This window comes from Hylobates moloch, unplaced genomic scaffold, assembly GCF_009828535.3.
Source record: "Hylobates moloch isolate HMO894 unplaced genomic scaffold, HMol_V3 SCAFFOLD_10, whole genome shotgun sequence".
Classification (NCBI taxonomy): domain Eukaryota; kingdom Metazoa; phylum Chordata; class Mammalia; order Primates; family Hylobatidae; genus Hylobates; species Hylobates moloch.
Genome location: NW_026652285.1, coordinates 86,775,343 through 86,796,568, shown reverse-complemented (window position 1 = coordinate 86,796,568; position 21,226 = coordinate 86,775,343).

The window sequence follows — 21,226 nt, the reverse complement described above, 5'->3', positions numbered from 1 at the left end:
AGTTCGAGACTAGCCCTATCAACATAGTGAGACCCCATCTATATTGGAAACCTCTAATAGCACAAAATCTACCCAAAGCAGAACATTTGGATCCCATCTGAAATCCTATTTCGTTATTTCTACTATTACTTTATTTTGGGTTGCAATCTTTTTTGTCTGTTTACTTCCCAAGAACAGTTGTCTTTTTTCTGTTCTCTGGTGTTACTGAACAATAGAAATACTCCAGTTAAGAGCTTTCATAGCAACAATCCTCCACGTGGCTAGTCAGGAACCAAGGTAAAATTCTATGGGACAGCAGACACAAAGCACCTTTAAAGCAATACTGGTCTTTCCCACAAAGGGAATGAGGAAGCCAGCTGAGCAAACGCAGGAATCCTTACGGTGGCCTAAAAACATCAGTTCCAGCCACGCATCATCTTTCCAGGTCTTGGAAAGTGGACAAGACCGAGAGATCACACCACGCCCGACTGAATCCAAATGCTGCCCTTTAAAAGGTTACCTTATGCATTAAGATGGTCTCCTCACCCAAAAACAGGGATAACAACATGTATCTAGAGGATTGTTGTGAGGGTTGTATGAATCAACTATGTAAAAGATTTATCCAAGGGCCTAGTGCCTAATTCCTAATTAAGTGCTCAATAAACAGTAGGGTTTTTCTTTTTTCTTTAAATCTCCAGCTGGACCTTTGAGGCTTTCTGTTCTTTGCTGTTTGTATCTGATTTTCCATATAGTACCCTCTTTTGCTTTCCCAATAACCCAACCAGATGTCTATAGATAGGACTCATTAGCACCACTTGACTGTTGAGAAAATCGTGTCTTGGTGAAATGAAGTGACTTGGCCTAGGTCACACTGGGGATGACTAGAAGGGAATACTCAGTGCCTTCCAAGGCCTGCAGCAAAAGGCTGGCCTCGCAGGCCCCAAGGAGAAGCCCCAGAATCGCCAGAGGAACAGAGCAAAAGCCAAGGATGCCAAATCCCATACAAAGCCCCCTACATAGAGTGAAATTCCGGACTCAGTACCCTTATGGAAGAGCAAATGTGACTCAGTTTCCCCACCCCCATCTGAGCCAGGGCCTGGTGCCAGTGCTGCCCAGCTGACTGCCATCGGAGCCACCAGCACCTGACCACAGACAGGCACCCATCAGCTTCCCACAAAGCGTGTCCTGTCGGCTTCGGATGAGCAGGCCCCTCTGTGACCAGAAAACCAGACGTTCTGCACCACAGTTTCCAAGCTCTGACGTGGGCGCCCGCTGCTCAGCTGCTGTGGGAAATCTCTTTCCACAGACCATATCAGCAGGTTTACCATAAAGTTACCATCTCACAGCTTCCAGCCCGAGTCCCTAGTTAGTCATGCTTCTTCTGGTTTCCCATTAGATACGGAACAGAGAGACCCCAGAGATGGGGGAAACTGCTCCCATGATTTTCACTCTCATGAGCCCCACAAGGCCCTGAACTTGAACAGCACACCCTGAATTGCCTAGGCTACCGGGGCCCTAGACTTGTAGATTCTGACAGTTGGAAAAACCCTCAGAGAACACCTAATCCAGGCATGGGCCAACTTTTTCTCTAAAGGGCCAAATTATAAATATATTAGTTTTGGTGGGTCACATCCAGTTTCTGTCGAATATTCTTCTATTTTTATTATGCCCTTTACAAAAAAAAAAAACCACACTCTTAGCTCAAGGGCATACACAAACAGGTCTGGGGCAGAATTTGGCCTGAAGACCATGGTTGGTGGATCCCGGCTTCACCCAACCCTCTCACCACACAGAAGGAAAAACCAAGATCCAAAGAGGTGAAGTATGCTTGCCCAAGGTCACCCAGTGATTAAGACAGGCATTTTTCAGATTTGACTCCTGGGCCACTCTGCCTCCAGGATTAAGAGTTCTTTATTGTATTTCATTTTTTAAAAAATCTGCTAACCTCTGGCTCTTAACCAATATGCTTGATTAACTGCTTTTTCAATGTTCATAGTGCAATGTTCATAATGTGAGAAGAAAAAAACATGTTATTTAAAATAAAAACTAGCTGTAATTGCTGCCTTTCAAAGATGATGTTGCTTCTGTCAGAAGCAAGATAAATCTGTGCAGTGCCCTGTTGTCTGGCCAAGCTGGTAGGGAGAGAGAAAGGAATAGACTGACATTTCAGAGTCTTTCCCAGGTTCTCTGGCACTAGTGAAAGTAGTGGGAGGTGGGGAGGCATTGAAGAAGACTGCCCATGGCTTTACAGAGTCTTTGGGTGTGCAAAGGGAGGCCCCATGCCACATGACCTGTGGTATCAGCCTAAATTGCTTAATAAAAACAGGGAAATCAGGAGGCCTGATGGGTGAAGATCCTAATAGGTAAGTAGAGAGTGAGAGGAGAAACAGCCATGTGACATAGTGGTACAGACAGAATGTAAAGATCAGGAATGTCTGATGTTAGCATGAAGGGATTTCTGTTAACATGAACTAAGCCTCCTTTATGTCCCCCGAACCTCTAATAAAGGGCGCTGCACACAAAAACCGTTGGTGAGCATTTGTAGTTTTGCTTTTTTGTTGTTTTTTGAGGAAATTGAAGACAGCTTGTTGGGGAAAGTGAGGTGGAATAGATCAGCACCTATAGGAATAGTCCATGTGCTGAATAAAGCAGAGAGGGGGATCTCGGAGTAGGGGCAACCAGGAAAATATAAACCTCTCCCAGTGCAGCGTCTCCTGTCCGATATCCTTCTCTCTTCCTTCTGGCTATCCACACCCCAATTATTTTAGTGTCTCAAAATTTCCAGCCCTATTCAAGATTCTCCTTTTCCCAGTTTTCCTTGCAGCTCAGAAGGGCCACTTGACATGGTTCTGGTTGATAAGATACTGACAGAAGTCTTGTAGGAATTCTAAAATAGTGTTTCTTTTTTAATAAAAAGGAACAAACATGGCTAACAGCATCAGCTTCTATCTTCCTTTCTTCGTTGAACAGATAAACTACACCTCCAGCAGGAGCCGTCTTGCTGACACTCACCAGAACTTCCCCCCGTGATGGCAATGTTCTACATTTGCACTGACCCAGCACAGTAGCCACTGGCCACTTGTCATGTTGCTAGTGGGATGGAGGAACTGGATTCTTTTTCATTTTTCTTTAATTCATCTCAATGTAAATAGCCACCTGTGGCTAGTGATGACCTTATTAGACAGCTAAAGTGAGAGATTCCTAGAATCTCTACTCAGTGTTGAGCCATATGTCTTCAGACTCCTTGTTATATAAGAGAAATAAATGCCTAATTTTTAAGTCACTGTAAATCAATACATTTACCTGCAGTTATATGTATTCTAGCAGATCCTACTGAAATGGGACAATTCCCTTGACCTCTTCATGGGACCCCTCGTGAAGGGGGTGGCTCGTTTACTCGGTTACCAGGCTCCATCCCTTACAGGAGGGAGCACATGAGCAGATGGGTGCAGGAACCAGAGCAAAAAAAGGCTGGAACCCCAGCCATTCTTTCCAGCAGGAGCAGGCCCTGTGCAGGCCTCACGGCTGCATCCAAGCATATGACAATGCTTTTTTAGCTCTGCCATCCAGGATGGGGTGCCTGCAACCCCTGAGCCCCAGAGGGCATGTTACCAGCTCAGTGGCCCTTTTGCCTCATCGTATAGAGCAGCTGCCCTCTGCCAACAAGAGCAAAGGGCCAGTGTGACAGCCTTTTGGGGTTCCCACACCCAGTGGGTCCCAAATTCTTGTCCAGTGTTCAGGAAGAATCAGGTCACATGAACAGTTTGAAAGGTGATGAATGCGAAGTTTTTATTGAGTGACGGGGTGTCTTTCAGTGGGATAGGGAGCTGGAAAGGGGATGCAGTGGGAAGATAATCTTCCCCTGGAGTTCAGCCATCCCAGGATGAACTCTTCTCTGACTGTCCATAGCCAAACTCCTCACCACGTTCAGACGCTTCTTCTCTGTTGCGCCACTCTGCTGCTCTGCTGCTCATGAAGCCTGGGATTTGGGGTTCTTACGGGCATAGGATAGGGGGTGGAGTGGGCCAGACTGGTCTTGGAAAGGCAACATTCCGGCACAAAAATAGGAATACCTGTTCTCGCTTAGGGCCATAGGTCCAGGCTTGAGGGTGGAGCCCTCACCAGGGACCCTGCCCTCCTGCCTGTGTCACTACCAGAGAGAGACTAGGAGATCCCCAGGGCTTCCACAGCCCATGAGATAACATTCAAGTCAATCAATCCCATTTTATTTGCATCACAAAGGATAGTTACTATCAGCTGACAATGGGTTAGGAGACTATCCCAAACAGAAAGGAAGGGGTAGAACAGAGTTCTCTTCTCTCACTCAGATCCTCTTTTTGACCAAAGTCACAGACTTCTGTAACACCCAAGGTTGGGGGAAGCTGGCTGTCTAGAGTCAAAGTGAAGAGTAGAATGAGATGTTCCAGGTCTGTCATGTCCTGGCTCCGGTCCTTTTCCTGCCACACCCACCTTAGACAAGTCACTTCTCTCTGAAGTTCACATCCCTCATGTGTAAGGTGGAGGATAATCAAGTTTTTCCTGCCTAGCTCAAGGAGTCATCGTAGGCTGAACTCAGAATGGATGGAAGTACATTGTGTAAATAGTAAAGCACTAGAGAGGAAATTTCTAGAGAATATCATTCCAGGCAACACTGAAGGCCTCAGCAAGTCTCACCACCTGCTCTGAAAAGTAGAGACACCTAACATCCTGCACTGGTTGGATGTTTGCCTCTAGCTGTACTCTTCACTTTGACTCTAAATGGCCAGCTTCCCCCAACGTTGGCTGTTGTAGAAGTTTGTGACCTTGGTCAAAAAGAGGATCTGAGTGAGGGAGGACTCTGTTCTACCCCTTCCTTTTGGTTTGGGATATTCTCCTAACCCAATGTTAGCTGATTGTAACTGTCCTTTGGGATGCAAATACAATGGGATTGATTAACTTGCACGTTATCCCTTGGGCAGTGGAAATCTGGGCTCTTTAGGCCCATATTTCGTTTCCAAGTAGTAGAGGATTCCACCACCTTGCCAGGTGTTGGGAGAGTCCCACTCTCATAAATGAAGATGGAGTAGGCACAGGCACCCGTTAGTACCTGGAATGACTGCAGGTCGGTAACCTCAGACACGTGCAACATAGCTGAACCCTTATCACTGCCCCACGGTAGGTATTTATTCCCCCCAAATGATGATAAGTCAAATCTGAACACAGATGTAGGTAGTAAGCTAGCAAAGCTTCTAGGGTAGCTTAGAAGTAGGGAGCTGGGGAGAATGGATTCCCCTCCAGGAAATGCAGAGAGAGAAGCCTGGGATCCCAGAGCGATGGCAGCGCACAGGATAAGCAGAAGCCATAGGAAGCCTGCCGGGAGGGAGCATGTCATGAAAAACGGTTTGGGCCAGAAAAGCAGCCTCCAGGCTGAAATATATAGGAAGGTTTATGTTCATATACCCCACCATCACCCTTTACCCACCAACAATGCCAAATAGAATTGGATTATACTTACCTATATACCGTTAAAGGACAATTGCTAGAAGAGCACATAATCATAACACTCATTGAAATGTCAAAGAATTGCATATCAATGATTTAGCTCATTAATTTGTGAGAGAGCTAGCAGGACGTCACATCTAGTTGCAAGGATAATTCCAAGAACCACATATACACAAGCAAGAAATACTGAAATGAATAAAGATCCAAAACTGGTTTATTCCACAGGAGATGTGGTAAGACAGTTGTATTACCACCAGAAAATGTATTTGCATATCACGGACAAGAACCATTTGCATCACTCTCAGTCATCTACAACTTACAGTTCTGAAACAGTTCAAAGGCAACGAAAGGCCCAGAGGCCCCGTAGAAACACCTAGTTTTCTGATGAAGACACCCAGTCATCTTTTCGGTGCATTTCAAAGTCATTCACCATTTTTCCTACAATATCAAGATCTTATCCCAATCACCTTACGTCCTCACTCTCAGTTGTCCATGGGAGCATGGGAATGGACAGAACTTTCCAGGAAGTGATATGGCCTATTGTGGAGCTAGGGAAAATGAACGTGAGCAGTAAGAAGTGGGCATGAAATATAGAATCCTTGAGCACAAAAAGACCTCATACCAAAGACTTTATTTTAGAGAAGCAGAAATAGACCAGATAGGAAAGGGGATTTTCCTAAAGACACTCAGCAGAGTGGACATGACACCTTCCCTTCTATAGCACACACTTTTTAAGGCAGAGGGACTGAAAAATGGAGGGTACCAAGGGATAATTCATTCTCTCTGGTCTAGGGAGAGTGACTACCAGAGCCCTCTCCCCTAAGATGTGTTATTTACCTTCCTTGAGCCACATCTACAAAACAGGTGTGGTACTCACATCTCCCTCACTGTGCATTGTCAGGTTTAAATGGGACAGGTTTAGATAGAATGCCTGTCCCATAGCAGGTGCTTCGTAGACATCATTTTCTCTCACCCTCCTGAGTAGTTGTTTGACCCCAAAGAAGTGACAGGGGTCATTCTGCTTTCACTTGGCCAGGGGTTATAATCATACAAAAAAAACTGTGGCTTCTTACCCACGATGAGTCATATGCTGCTTTCCATCTCAGATTCAATTCATCTGGAGACAATTCTGATGATTTCAGACCCTGGGATCTTTCATCCCCAAGGCCTCAGGCCACTACCACATTTCCTATGCCAAGCTGCCCCTTTGTAACAAATTTGAAGAAAACACAGAAAAAGAGGAGAAGACAAAAAAATATTAAGTATAAAAGCTTCCCCCCATTCTCCAGGAGTCAGGTGGTGGGTGAGTGGGTGGAGGGATGGCCAGGCCATGGTGGGAAGAGCCCCAGTGAATTATATACCCTTGTGCAGGGAACCCACAAACAGAGACACTGGCCTTGTTTCCCATCACTGCGAAGCCGTCATGACCTTCAAACAGCTTGCAGGGCGGGGCCCTTCACATCTTCTGAGTCCTGATATGACTGAGCATCCATTATATAACCATGTTGTGAACAACTTGGTCTCAGTCCTCGACCACAATCTCAATTTCGGGGCATCCCTAATCTCTCTCTGCAGAGAGATTCAGAAGAGGCCCCAGAGATAGTAAAAGTTGGGGGATGGTGGGAGTTGTTTTTTGCTGTTGTTTTTTTCCGATTCACACCACCATGTGATAATGGGACCTTTCCCTTTCTCTGGGAGTGAACCTTGCAAAACCACCCAAAGTCAGAGCAGGAAGGGACCTCCAAAGCTCCTGGGATTTAGTTCTCTGCCTTCTACGGGGTGAAATGGCAAACCTAATTAGGGCAAAATCCTGTCTCTTCCAGAACTGATAAAAATGTAGATCCTGCCAGGTGCAGTGGCTCACACCTATAATCCCAACACTTTGGGAGGCCGACACGGGTAGATCATCTGAGGTCAGGAGTTCGAGACCAGCCTCACCAACATGGCGAAACACTGTCTATTAAAAATACCAAATTTAGCCAGGTGTGGTGGTACACGCCTGTAATCCCAACTACTCAGGAGGCTGAGGCAGGAGAATGGTGTGAACGCGGGAGGTGGAGCTTGCAATGAGCCGAGATTGCACCACTGCACTCCAGCCTGGGCGACAGAGCCAGATTCCATCTCTAAATAAATAAATAAATAAAATCTTCAATGGGAACTTTGTGAAGCTCAACAAATCTTCAGTTAACATGCTGAGGATTACAGAACCATATATTGCATGTGGGTACCCAAATCTGAAGTCAGTAAATGAACTAATCTGTAAGCGTGGTTACGGCAAAATCAATAAGAAGCAAATTGCTTTGACAGATAACACTTTGATTGCTCGATCTTTTGGTAAATATGGTATCATCTGCACGGGGGATCTGATTCATGAGATCTATACTGTCGGAAAATGCTTCAAATAAGCAAATAACTTCCTGTGGCCCTCCAAACCATCCTCTCCGGAAGGTGGAATGAAAAAAAAAGACTACCCGTTTTGTAGAAGGTGGAAATGCTGACAACACGGAGGACCAGATCAACAGCTTTCTTAGAAGAGTAAATGAAGATGTCGACCATGATTATTTTTCTAATCTGGTCAGTTAATAAACAGTACCTGCTCTTGAATCGAAAAAAAAAAAAAAAAAAGGAAAACTCAATTATCAAACTTAGTTTTATCTCCTTTAAAATTTGTATCTTATTTAAAAAACATATTATCAGAAGCTCAAAGAACCATGAAGCCTGGGTCAAAATGCAGTGAGCCAAGATCGTGCCACTGCACTCCAGAGCCTGGGCAACAGATCAAGACTATCTCAAAAAAAAAAAAAAAAAATGTATTATTAAAACTTTTTCTGGCCAAGCACGGTGGCTAACACCTGTAATCCCAGCAGTTTGGGAGGCTGAGGTGGGTGGATCACTTGAGGTCAGGAGTTCGAGACCAGCCTGATCAACATGGTAAAACCCCGTCTCTACTAAAAGTACAAAAAAAAAAAAAATTAGCCAGGCGTGGTGGTGGGTGCCTATAATCCCAGCTACTCAGGAGGCTGAGGCAGGAGGATGGCTTGAGCCCGGGAGGCAGAGGTTGCAGTGAGCCAAGCTCATGCCACTGCACTCCAGACTGGGTGACAGAGCAAGACTTTGTCTCAAAATACAACAACAACAAAAAAAAATTTTCCTTAGCCTTCTGTCTTGCTGACAAGTTCTATAGTACTTAGAAATTGCCCAAGAGAGATTCCTACTTCTGATGTGTTTTGTTCTTGGTTTGCTTTTGTTTTTTTCCTGAGTTGGCAGAGGCGGGACTGAAACACATGTCCCTTGCTTCTCAGTTCAGTTCTCAGGCCACAGCACAACTGTTTTCATGTTATAAGCTCAGGACCTCTGAAAAGGCTTCTCATCTCCAGAATAGACTTTTCCCAACCTGAAAGTGAAGCTTAAGAAGCCTTTCGCAATGACTCACTCAGAAGCAAAGGTTCCCCAACAGAGAAGCAAGTCATCAAATAAACACTCCACAAGCTCCAAGCACCCCCGTGTGCCATGGGCAGTCTCCAATCCAGGAGGGTCTCAGAGAACATCAGAGCCATGGGAACTGCTCTCTAGTGCTTACTTTCCCCTTGTACTGGACACGGTCAAGAGAACTTCCTCCCCTCTCTGCCTTTTGTTGCCGCCTTTCCATCCATCCCTCCATTCATTCAGTCATCCATCAACAATAGATTGGACCCATTAAGGCCCCAACTTTCCTTCTACCTTACACTCATGACATAGATATAAAAGTGAGGTGTCCTCCTACTCTGTCTCTGGGCCCTAGCCATGTGTCTTGTTTTAGCCAGCAGAAAATCAGAGAACATGACACAAGCAGAGGCAAGAAAAATTACTAGCATGTTCCTATTTATCCCTTGTAGCCTCTTCCATGGGCATAAGCCAGCCTGCTGGAAGATGAGAGACATGAACCAGGGTCAAGTCACCCAGTTGTCCCAGCCATATTCATTATAGACCATCCAGTAGCCAGCCAGCTCCCCAGAGGTATGACCAACCCCAACCAATTTCAGCAGAACTGGCTGGCAATCCCGGGCACAAGAGCAAGAAACAGGCATTGCCATAAGCCACTGAGGTTTTGTATTTATTACAAAGCATTATTGTGGCAATAAATCACCTCTACATTCCAGCTAGCAGGAAGGAGGAAGGACAAAAGAATGTTTCCAGAAGTCACATAGGATGCTATCAGTTATTTGTCATTGGCAAGAACCCAGTCTCACAGCTGCCTCCACTGCAGAGAAGATTGGAAAATAATGGTCTTTATTCCAGACAGTTACATTTCCAGCCACAAATTGCAAGTTCTATTATTAAGGGAGAAGTGGAGAAAGGAAACTGAGAAACAATTAGAAGTCTTGCTGCAAGTGCAGACAGGTTTGGGATCAAACAGACCTAGGTCCATATCGCAGCTCAACCAGGGACTCAACTTGTGAGCGTGGGCAAAATGTTTCCTTCTGGGGGACCTCAGTGTTCCTATCTATACAGTGGGAGCAAGGGAGAGTTAGTCTGCATGAGCTCTTAAGCTCCTCCTGGCTCTTTCCTTTGCTAGAAATCACAGTGAAGATTTTGAAGGGGTTGGCCTTCCATCAGATGCTAGCAAAGATGTACCTATTTACACACCTAGGTGACATTGCCCCTTCAGTCTGAAGGTATTTAGTGAACAAAAAGGCCAACACCTAGCAGAAACTGGTGTTGGAAAAAGATCTGCCTGCGCTTGCTCTTGCTGCTTTTCAAGTTACATAGAAGCAGCTGTCTGGGGCAGGCATCTAGTCCATCAAGGCCTCTAGCTATAACCCTCAGGCACCCAGTAGAGGTCAGAGAACAAAGATCCGATGATGTTGCTCAACTCCTGCTTGGGACTCCATCTAAGGAAGCAGAGACCCAAAAAGATATGGAAAGGGAGTGGTCAGATAGTCAAAATCCAGCCAGGCAACATTTATATGGTCCTGTTTGGAGTAGGAATAGAGAAAACTACATTTTAATTTACCACCATCAAATTACATAGCCCATATGTGTACTTTATAAGGAAGAAAGAAACCTTTACTCAGTCTAATTACCGCTTTCTAAAAGTCCTATAAAGCTTTATGGTTCTGCAATGAAAGAAACTTCCCACTTTATATTTGATAAATCAGATTTATGTAATTTACAACTCAAGAATCCTCTTACTCTTACCTAAATCTCAAGTATTTATCTCTCCCCTTGAGGAAAAAAAAAATTTTAAATAGCACTGAAGCCCAGGGCCCTCAGAATGCTCTATCTGCCACAAAATTCATGACTGTCCTGAATTTTGTAAGAAATGCATGAATTATAACAACAAATACAGCAACATCAGGTATTGAGTGTTTACTCTGTACCTAAAACTTTGAATTCAGTGTTTCAATGAATCCTCAAAAAGCCATTAGGCATTACGATGCCACTTACAGGCATGGATACTGAAGCTCAGAGAAGCCACATAAGTCATCCAAGGTCACACAGCTAACATATGGTGAGCTGGGATTTCATCTTAGATAGTTGTCTCCACAGCAAAGCACTTGGCACAGTGTCTTACACATAGTTAACATCACAAATGTTATTATTATGCTTACTCTCCTTAAAATGATTCCTGCCAGTCAGGCACAGTGGCTCACACCTGTAATCCCAGCACTTTGGGAGGCCGAATTGGGCGGATCACTTGAGGTCAGGAGTTTGAGACCAGCCTGACCAACATGGTGAAACCCTGTCTCTACTAAAAATACAAAAAGTAGCCGGGCATGGCAGCAGGCACCTGTAATCCCAGCTACTCAGGAGGCTGAGGCAGCAGAATCGCTTGAACCCCAAGGGTGGAGGTTGCAGTGAGCCAAGATCACGTCATTGAGCTCCAGTCTGGGCGACAGGAGACCCAGGCTCAAAAGTCAATCAATCAATCAACAAAATGATTCCTGCCTATATCTGGGCAAGGTGGTCCCACAGATTCCTTAACCCACAGTGTCTAGATGATTTTCATTGGCAAACCCATAATTTTTCCTGTAAGTTTCCCACATCCCTCCCAAAGCCAGAAAATTTGTCTTATTTTGTTGGTTTCTGAGAATGTTGATTTCACTTTTTGGGGTTTCATCAGAACAATCTTAAGAAATAATCTCCTCCAGCCAGGCGCAGTGGCTCAAGCCTGTAATCCCAGCACTTTGGGAGGCTGAGGTGGGAGAATTGCTTGAGTCCCAGAGTTAGAGACCAGCCTAGGCACCATAGTGAGACTCCATCTCTACAAAAAACAGAAAAAATTAGCCGAGTGTGGTGGTGCATGCCTTTAGTTCCAGCTACCCAGGAGGCTGAGGTGGGAGGACCACTTGAGCCAGAGAAGAAGAGACTGCAGTGAGCCACAGTAGTGCCACTGCACTTCAGCCTAGGCAACTGAGCAATACCCTGTCTCAAAACAAACAAAAAAAAAGGAAAGGAAAAAAAAAAAACCTCTTCCATATCTCTGAAAATTAGCACAGTCTTGAAATCAGTTATAAGGCTCAGTACAGAATCATCATGAAGAAGCTTTAGAGCTTCATGAGCACAAAAGCATAAGAGAGGTGGGTGGCTACCGAAAGGCAGCACAGTGTGTCATCGGGGAAGGCACAGGAGTCTTTCCAAGATACAGTACACCGTGCAGTTCAAAATGTAACTTCATACATGCCAGCTCTTTTTGCCTGGAGCAAGGTGGGAATTGTGGGTGCCATTTTAAAGATGAGCAAATGAGACTCAGAGAAGGAAAGTGATTTGCCCTGCATGGGAAAGGCAGAAGTCTGAATCCAACTAGGGGTGGGTAGTATGTTTGGCCATGGACATTCCAGATGACTTGGTGACAAGAAGAAAGCATGTGTGGAAGGAAAGGGAAGCCATATTGACTCTGAATTACATGCTGCCCTACATTGCGGCGGCTCCTTCCTCCTTCTCTTCCAAAAGGGAAGCACAAAACACAGCACCAAGAGGAATGCCCACCAGATGCTCCTGAGAAATGACCTGCACTGTAACACTGTTCCATGGGCCATCTAGTGGGGGAGAGAGCCTTGGAAAGGGACAGGCACCACCTTTTCAGAACCTAAGCCCTTTCCAATGCTGCCCAAGAAGGCTCAGAGTGATGCTCTCTAGCTCCGCTCCACAGCAAATAATGGCACTGTGAAGTTTCACTGTAATAAAGAGATGATTCAGTGATTACTCAGAGAAACCATAGAATTTCAGAGATGCGCTCCTTAACCACAAACGTGTACAGCGATGCCAGCTTCATCTCCCTGCTGCAGCCTTCGCATTTGGGGTCAGATCTGAGTAATAAATGACATCTTAAATGACTGGTGACAGTGTTCACTCTTCCTTCCTCCCCAGCCCCACCACACTCAGAACTCAGCCACTGTGGCAAAATTTTAATACAAAGCCTTCAACAAGAGCAGTGAAACTTGTCTTCTCTCCATTTTCTCACAAGCCTCAAACTGATACTGGAAATTTTTTTCTCTGTCTCCAGTGTAATCGAAAAATATATTTTTATTAAGCAGAAATCCAAAAGTCAAGCCTATTTTTAGAACGGGAAATTACATTACAGAGGATGATTTTTTTTTCCAAAAGGTTTATAAGTATCAATTATGTAAGAGCCACAGAAGGGTTTCGTTTGTGACAATCACCTCAGGGCTTTGAAGAGAGCTTAGGGGCTAGGATTCCTGGAAATCAAGAATCTGAAATAGTTTGAAAGAATAAACCAAATTTCCAGCTCAAAAACCATGGACAAGTGACGAGTTTACATCCATAATGATGCCCTCCCACAGCTTCTTAGGAGGGAAACAAAAAACCATCCCATAACATTTATTGTATAGGTCACGGATACAATGGCTGTGATAGTTAATTGGATAAGTCAACTTGACAGGATCATGAAATGTTCAGCTATCCGGTTAAACATTATTTCTGGGTATGTGTGGAACAGATCAGCCTTTGAATCAATGGACTAAGTAAACTGGTTTGCCCTCCTCCATGGGGGTGGGCAGCATCCAATCTGTTGGAGGCCTGAACAGAACAAAAAGGCAGAGGAAGGGAGGAGTCAATCTCTCCCTGCCTGACTACCTTAACTTGGACATCCATCTTCACCTGCCCTCAGCACTTACAGTCCTCAGGCCTTCGGACTCATGCCAGATTGTACACCATTGGCTTTCCAGCTTGTAGATGATAAGACATACATATAGATGGAGAGAGAAAGACAGAGAGAGGTCGAGAGAGAGAGACTGAAAGAGGGAGGGAGGAGAGGGAAGGGGAAGGAGGGGGAGGGAGGGAAAGGGAGGGAGAGGGAGAGAGGGAGGGAGGGAGGGAGGGAAGGAGAGACAGAGACAGAGAGAGAGACAGAGACAGAGAGAGAGAGAGACAGAGACAGACAGAGAGACAGACAGACAGACAGAGAGACAGACAGAGACAGAGAGGCAGACAGAGACACCAAGAGAGAGACACCGAGAGAGAGACACTGAGAGAGAGACACTGAGAGAGAGGCACCGAGAGAGAGAGACACTGAGACACCGAGAGACACCGAGAGAGACACCGAGAGACACCAAGAGAGAGACAATGAGAGACACTGAGAGAGAGAGAGACACTGAGAGACACCGAGAGACACTGAGAGAGAGAGAGAGAGAGGCACCAAGAGAGACACCGAGAGAGAGACACTGAGAGAGAGACACCGAGAGAGAGAGACACCGAGAGAGAGAGAAAGAGAGAGAAAGAGAGGAAAGCAGGATCCTAGTCGTTCTGTTTTTCTGGAGAACCCTAACACAATGATGTACCTCAAAAGAGTGTTTTCTAAGCCCCATTTATTCACACATCCTGTGACTCTACTACCTCTACTCTTATTTCCTTAATATTTTCCTTTAAACCATATTATTCTTTTACGTTAAAACAAAGGTACGTATCACTACCATAAATAGAAAAGATCAACACAAAAATAAACATAACAAAAACAAAACTATGAGCTTAAATTCTAGCCTGATGCCATCACCTGCCAAAGCCTCAGAGCCTGCCTGCTGTTCTTTTTATTGTGAGGGAGGTCAGCAACTGTTTGGGGGTATTACTGAGTGGGTAGCATCCAGCTAAATTTAGGTAATTGAAAGGACTAAAAAGCGAGTCATTCCTTCATGGTGTGAACCAGTGCTATAGAATGTCATGTCCATGTTTGGCCTTAAATTTCCCTACTTCTCATGGGGGAACGGGCCCCACACTGCAGGAAAATATTTCACTAATGCCTTCACCTAGCAAATGTCTCAAGATCTCTGATTGATTAGAGCTCTTGTTCACAAACAGAGGTGGAATGAAATAAATTCATTCAACCATCATGGAAAAGTGTGGTGATTCCTCAAAGAACTAAAAATAGAACTACCATTCAACCCAGCAATCCCATCACTGGGTATATACCCAAAGGAACATAAATCATTCTATCATAAAGACACATGCACATCTATGTTCATTGCAGCACTATTTGCAATAGCAAAAACATGAATCAACCTAAATGTCCATCAGTGGTAGCCTGGATAAAGAAAATGTGATACATATGCATGATGAAATACTATGCAACCATAAAAAAGAATATGATCATGTCCTTTGCAGGAACATGGATGGAGCTGGAGAACATCATCCTTAACAAATGAATGCAGCAACAGAAAACCAAATACTGCATGCTCTCACTTATAAGTGGGAGCTAAATAACGAGTATACATGGACATAAAGAAGGGAACAATAGACACTGGGGCCTACTTGAGAGTGGAGGGTGGGCAGAGGGAGAGGATCAGAAAAAATACCTATCAGGTACTATGCTTATCACCTGGGTGATGAAATAATCTGTCCGCCAAACCCCCAAGACATGAGTTTACCTACATAACAAACCTGCACATGTACCCCTGAACCTAAAATAAAAGTTTTTTAAAAAAGAAGAAAGGGGAGTGAGTGATCTGTCCTCCCTCTCATATGGACAGTACTTCTTAGATATAAAGAGATCTTGCGCCCTGTATCTCACTTAACCACTCTGTGTAACAAACCATCCAAAAATTCAGGACAACAGTCGGTTTTCCTCACGTTCTTATCTGTGAGTAGCATGAGCGTCAATGCTGGACCTAGCTGGGTGCTTGCGTGGAATGAATGATCTATGTTTCTCATTGTCCTCCAAGGACTAATAGGTTAGTGGGGGCATACTTTTTCTTGGCACTGGCAGAAGAGCAAGATCGTAATTGGCAGCATAGGGGAACTTTAAGGCATAAGCTCAGGACTCTAATACTATTCTTCCACCCACAAGACATTGGCCAAAGCAACTTAGTCAAATCCAAAATCAAAAGCATGGAAACACATACTGTCCACGATGAGGCCATGGCAAAGGTATAACCATAGGCAGGGATAAAGAATTGGGGACAACAGTTCAATCTATCACACTCAATATCTCCTTTAATCTTTCTGGAAAACTCCATTTGAGTATCCTTTAGAGCCAAATGCAACATGCTCAGAACTAAATTTAAATTCTTACATTTATGATCAGGGAGTACAACGGCCATTTAATAGGGGAAAGAATTGTCTTTTCAACAAATGGTGCTGGGACAACTAGTTAGCTCCATGCAAAACAATGAAGTTGCATCCCACCTCACACCATATACAAAAATTAACTCAAAATGGATGATACACCTACATGTAAGAGCTAAAGCTATACAATTCTTAGAATAAGACATAGGAGTAAATTAGGCCAGGTGTGGTGGCTCATGCCTGTAATCCCAGCACTTTGGGAGGCCAAGGCAGGTAGATAACCTGAGGTCGGGAGTTCGAGAAGAGCCTGACCAACATGGTGAAACCTTGTCTCTAATAAAAATACACAAAATTAGCCAGGCGTGGTGGTGTGCACCTGTAATCCCAGCTACTTGGCAGGCTAAGGTGGAAGAATCGCTTGAACCCAGAAGGTGGAGGTTGCAGTGAGCCAAGATCATGCCACTGCACTCCAACCTGGGTAACAAAGTGAGACTCCATCTCAAAAAAAATAGAAGACAGGAGTAAATAAATCTTTATGACCTTGGGTTAGACAATTGGTTTGTTAGATGTAACACCAAAAGCACAAGCATCAAAAGAAAAAAAAAGATAAATCTAACATCAAAATTTAAAACTTTTTGCTTCAAAGGACACTATAACTATTAAGCAAATGAAAAGACAACCCACAAAATGCAAGACGTATTTGCAATCCATAGATCTGACAAAGGTCTAGTACACAGAATATATTTTTAAAACTCTTAAAACTCAACACTAGAAAGACAAATAACTCAATTTCTTAAAGGGCAAAGGATTTGAATAAACATTTCTCTTAACAGGATATGAAAATGGCCAATACATACATAAAACGATGCTCAACATCATTAGTCATTAAGAAAATACAAATCAAAACCACAATGAGATAGCACTTAAAACACACTAGGCTGAAATTTAAAAGACAGACAATATAAAGTGTCATCAAGGATGTGAAAAGACTGGAACCTTCACACATTGCTGGCAGCATTGCAGAATGGTGCAGCACCTTTGGAAAAAGTTTGGCAATTCCTCAAAATGTTAAACATAGAATTATCATATGACTTAGCAATTTCACTTCTAGGTATATAGTCCAGAGAAATAAAAATATCCGTCCACACAAAAACTTGCACACAAATATTCATAGCAGCATTATTCATAGAGCCAAAATGTGAAAACAACCTAAACATTTGTCAACAGACGAATGAATACACAAAATGTGATATATCCATATCCATACAGTGAAATTTTTTTTTTTTTTTTTTGAGACCGGGTCTTGCTCTGTCACCCATGCTGGAGTGCTGTGGTACGATCATGGCTCAATGCAGGCTCAACCTCCTGAACTCAAGGTATAAGAATGACAAAAGTAAAAAATAGTGAAAAAAAAAAAAACCCTGGAGAGGATTCAGAGAAATGTGATTACTCGTATATTGTTCATGGAAATGTAAAATGGTACAGTCACTCTGGAAAATAATATGGCAGTTTCTTTTAAAACTGAAAATGGATTGACCATACAATCCAACAATTGTATAGTAAACTGGGCATTTATCATACAGAAATGAAAACATTTTCACCAGAAACTAGTACACAAATGTTCTCAGTAGCTTTATTTGTAATAGCCAAAAACTGCAAACCATCCAAATATCTTTCAATGGGCGAATGGTCAAACATCTTTGGTACATGCATTACTATGGATTACTACTCAGCAATAAAAAAGGAGCTAACTATTGATACGTGTTCCTCATGTATATGAGGAACAAGTTGTGCCGAGAAAAGCCAACCTCAAAAACATACATATATACTGCATGTGTCCATTTATGTAATATTCATGAAATGACAATTATAGAATGTAGAACAGGTTAGTGGTTTCCAGGGTTTAGAGATGTTGGGGAGAGGGGGTGGGCGTGGCTATAAAGAGGAAGCAGAAAGGAATCTTGTGGTGATGGAACGGTTAAGTATCTTGATTGTGGTGGTAGCTACACGAAGCTACACATGTAATAAAATTTCATGCAGCTATACACATACACACACACACACACACAAATGAGTACTTGAATAACGACTGAACTTTGAATAAGCTCTGTAGATTGGGCCAATGTTAATTTCCGATTTTGATCTTGTAATATAGTAAGGCAAGATGTTAACATTGGAGGAGGCTGGGGGATGGGTTCATGGGAACTGTCTGCAGAGAGAAAGTTACAAAGTTACCTCTTTGTTTCTCTCTGAAGAGAGAAAGTTACAAAGTTGCCTCTGTAACTTTCTGTGAATTTGTAATTATTTCAAAATAAAGTTTTGGGCCAGACACAGTGGCTCAGCCTGTAATCCCACCACTTTGGGAGGCAGAGGTGGGAAGATTGCTTGAGCACAGGAGTTTGAGACTAGCCTAGGCAACATGGCAAGACCCCCTGTCTACGAAATTTAAAAATTAGCCTGGCGTGGTGGTGTGTGCCTGTGGTTCCAGCTACTCGGGAGGCTGAGGTGGGAGGATGGCTTGAGCCCAAGAGGTCGAGACTGCAGTGAGCCAAGTTCATGTCACTGCACTCTAGCCTGGGCAACAGACCGAGACTTTATTAAAAAATAAGGCTGGGCGTGGTGGCTCACGCCTGTAATCCCAGCACTTTGGAAGGCCGAGGCGGGTGGATCACAAGGTCAGGAGATCGTGACCATCCTGACTAACATGGTGAAACCCCGTCTCTACTAAAAAAAATACAAAAAAAAAAAAGAAAAGAAATTAGCTGGGCATGATGGCGGGCGCCTGCAGTCCCAGCTACTCGGGAGGCTGGGGCAGGAGAATGGCGTTAACTCAGGAGGCGGAGCTTGCAGTGAGCAGAGATAGAGTCACTGCACTCCAGCCTGGGCGACTGAGCGAGACTCTGTCTCAAAAAAATAAGTTAATTAAAAATAAAAATAAACAAAATAAAACTTTTGAAAACCTAAATTGAATTCCCTAATTTCACATCCACAGGTGTGAAAGCTAATCCTTCACTCTCAACACCAGATAATAATAAGCAAAATCTATTGAGTGCTGCCTCTCTAGCAGGCACTACATTTACAGCTTTCCATGGCTGGTCTAATTTACTCCTCACACCAACCCTACTATTATTTCTATTTTAAAGTTAAGGAAACTGAGAATTAGAGGGGTTAATGGCTATGGCCAAGGTCAGGCATTAAGTTAGGAAGGCCAGCGTCCCACCCAGGTACTCGGACCCCAGAACTTATGCACTGTGAAATCACCAGAGTAAAAATCCACCCACTTGTCTTAGCCCAGTGCATCAGGTCAAGATTTCATTATTCCCTACCTGAACCAGAAATTAATACAGAAGCCTGTTGGCCCATCTCCCCTCCCAGATCCAAGGAGAAGTAAATCACACCATACTTGCTTGAATGGTAAACCACCCCAAACAGAAGGCAGTTTCTTTATGCAAAGATTTTAAGTATTTCCTCCAATTTGAATATATACACATTTAGTGCTATGGGTGAAATAATCAAGCATCAACTTATAAGAGGTCAGTACCTGATATGTGTTTGCCAGAGCATATTATATAAAGTACATTAATTTGGAAATACCTGTGTTGCTATCCGTATTAGTCTGTTTTTACACTGCTATAAAGAAATACCCAAGACCAGGTAACTTATAAAGAAAAGAGGTTTAACTGACTCACAGTTCTGCATGACTTGGGAGGCCTCAGGAAACTTACAATCGTGGCAGAAGGGGAAGCAGACTCATCTTACATGGCAGCAGGTAAAAGAGAAGAGAGCGGGAGCAACTGCCACTCATAAAACCATCAGATCTCGTGAGAACTCACTCGCTATCAGGAGAACAGCATGGGGGAACCACCCCCATGACTTAACGACCTCCCACCAGGTCCCTCCCCAGACGTGGGGGTTACAATTTAGATTACAAATCCAGATGAGATTTGGGTAGGGACACAGCCAAACAATATCACTATCCTCAGTCTTTCACTTTCTGAAACAATTTCATTCAAATGCTTCATACACATCTTTAACCTCATCTAGCACAGGTTTTCAGAATATATTATCTTCGTTTCTAAGTTATTTTTTAAATAATGCTTTTGAATCTGTATATAAATAATGCTGTTCCTGAAAAGCTCATCCCAAGCTAAATAGGATCCATTTGTATCACGTCAATGAAATTTATGATTTAAGAAAAAAAAACCTCTATAAATCAGTAATTCTTAATGCTGGCTGCAAATTAAAATCAACTGGGGAGATGTAAAATCTATCGACACCTGGGCCCTTGCCCCCAAAATAGTGATTTTACTGACTTGGAGCAGGTGCTAGGAGTGGCATTTTCTAAAGCTCCTCCCAGGATTCTAATATACAGCCTGATCTGAGAACCACCGCTTACCTGTATATAATGACCTGCACAATGGAATTTAGCAGTTCTTGATTATACACAAGAATCACCTGGAAATCTTTGTAAACATACTGCTGCCCAGTTTCCACACCCTACGAAAATTATAATTTATCTGGGGTTAGGCCCCAGGTATTCTTTGTTTTAAAAACATTTCAAGTGAATCTCGCTTGCAGCCAAAATGGAGAACCTTCAATTACCATTTAAGAGTGTGATTTTAATCATTCTGAGCAAACTATCGCAAGGACAGAAAACCAAACACCGCATGTTCTCACTCATAGGTGAGAATTGAACAACGAGAACGCTTGGACACAGGGTGGGGAACATCACACACCGGGGCCTGTCGTGGGGTGGGGGGAGAGGGGAGGCATAGCATTAGGAGATACACCTAATGTAAATGACGAGTTAATGGGTGCAGCACACCTACATGGCACATATATACATATGTAACAAACCTGCACGTTGTGCACATGTACCCTAGAACTTAAAGTATAATTAAAAAAAAAAAAGAATGTAGCTTTACCTGTGAGCTTTCAAAGGCTGTTTAACTCACCATCAAATATTTATTAAAGGAATTCAGCACAGCTGTGGGGTCACATCACCCTCCCCAACCACCTGAATGACCCCACAGCTGTGCTGAATTCCTTTGCTTTCTTCTGTTTCTATTGTATCCAGTGACCTCTCTATGCATCAGATGACAGCACTGATTGAGAACATGTTAATCCAATGTGGCTTCCCCAAATATGAATAGTACTTCGTTGTCCTAAGGAATGGAAAGAGTGCCCCATAAGGTGAGAGATTTTGTCAGGACTCCAATACAAAGTGATTCCCTCTTTTCTGAAAAATAAATAGGGAAGAAAATGTCAC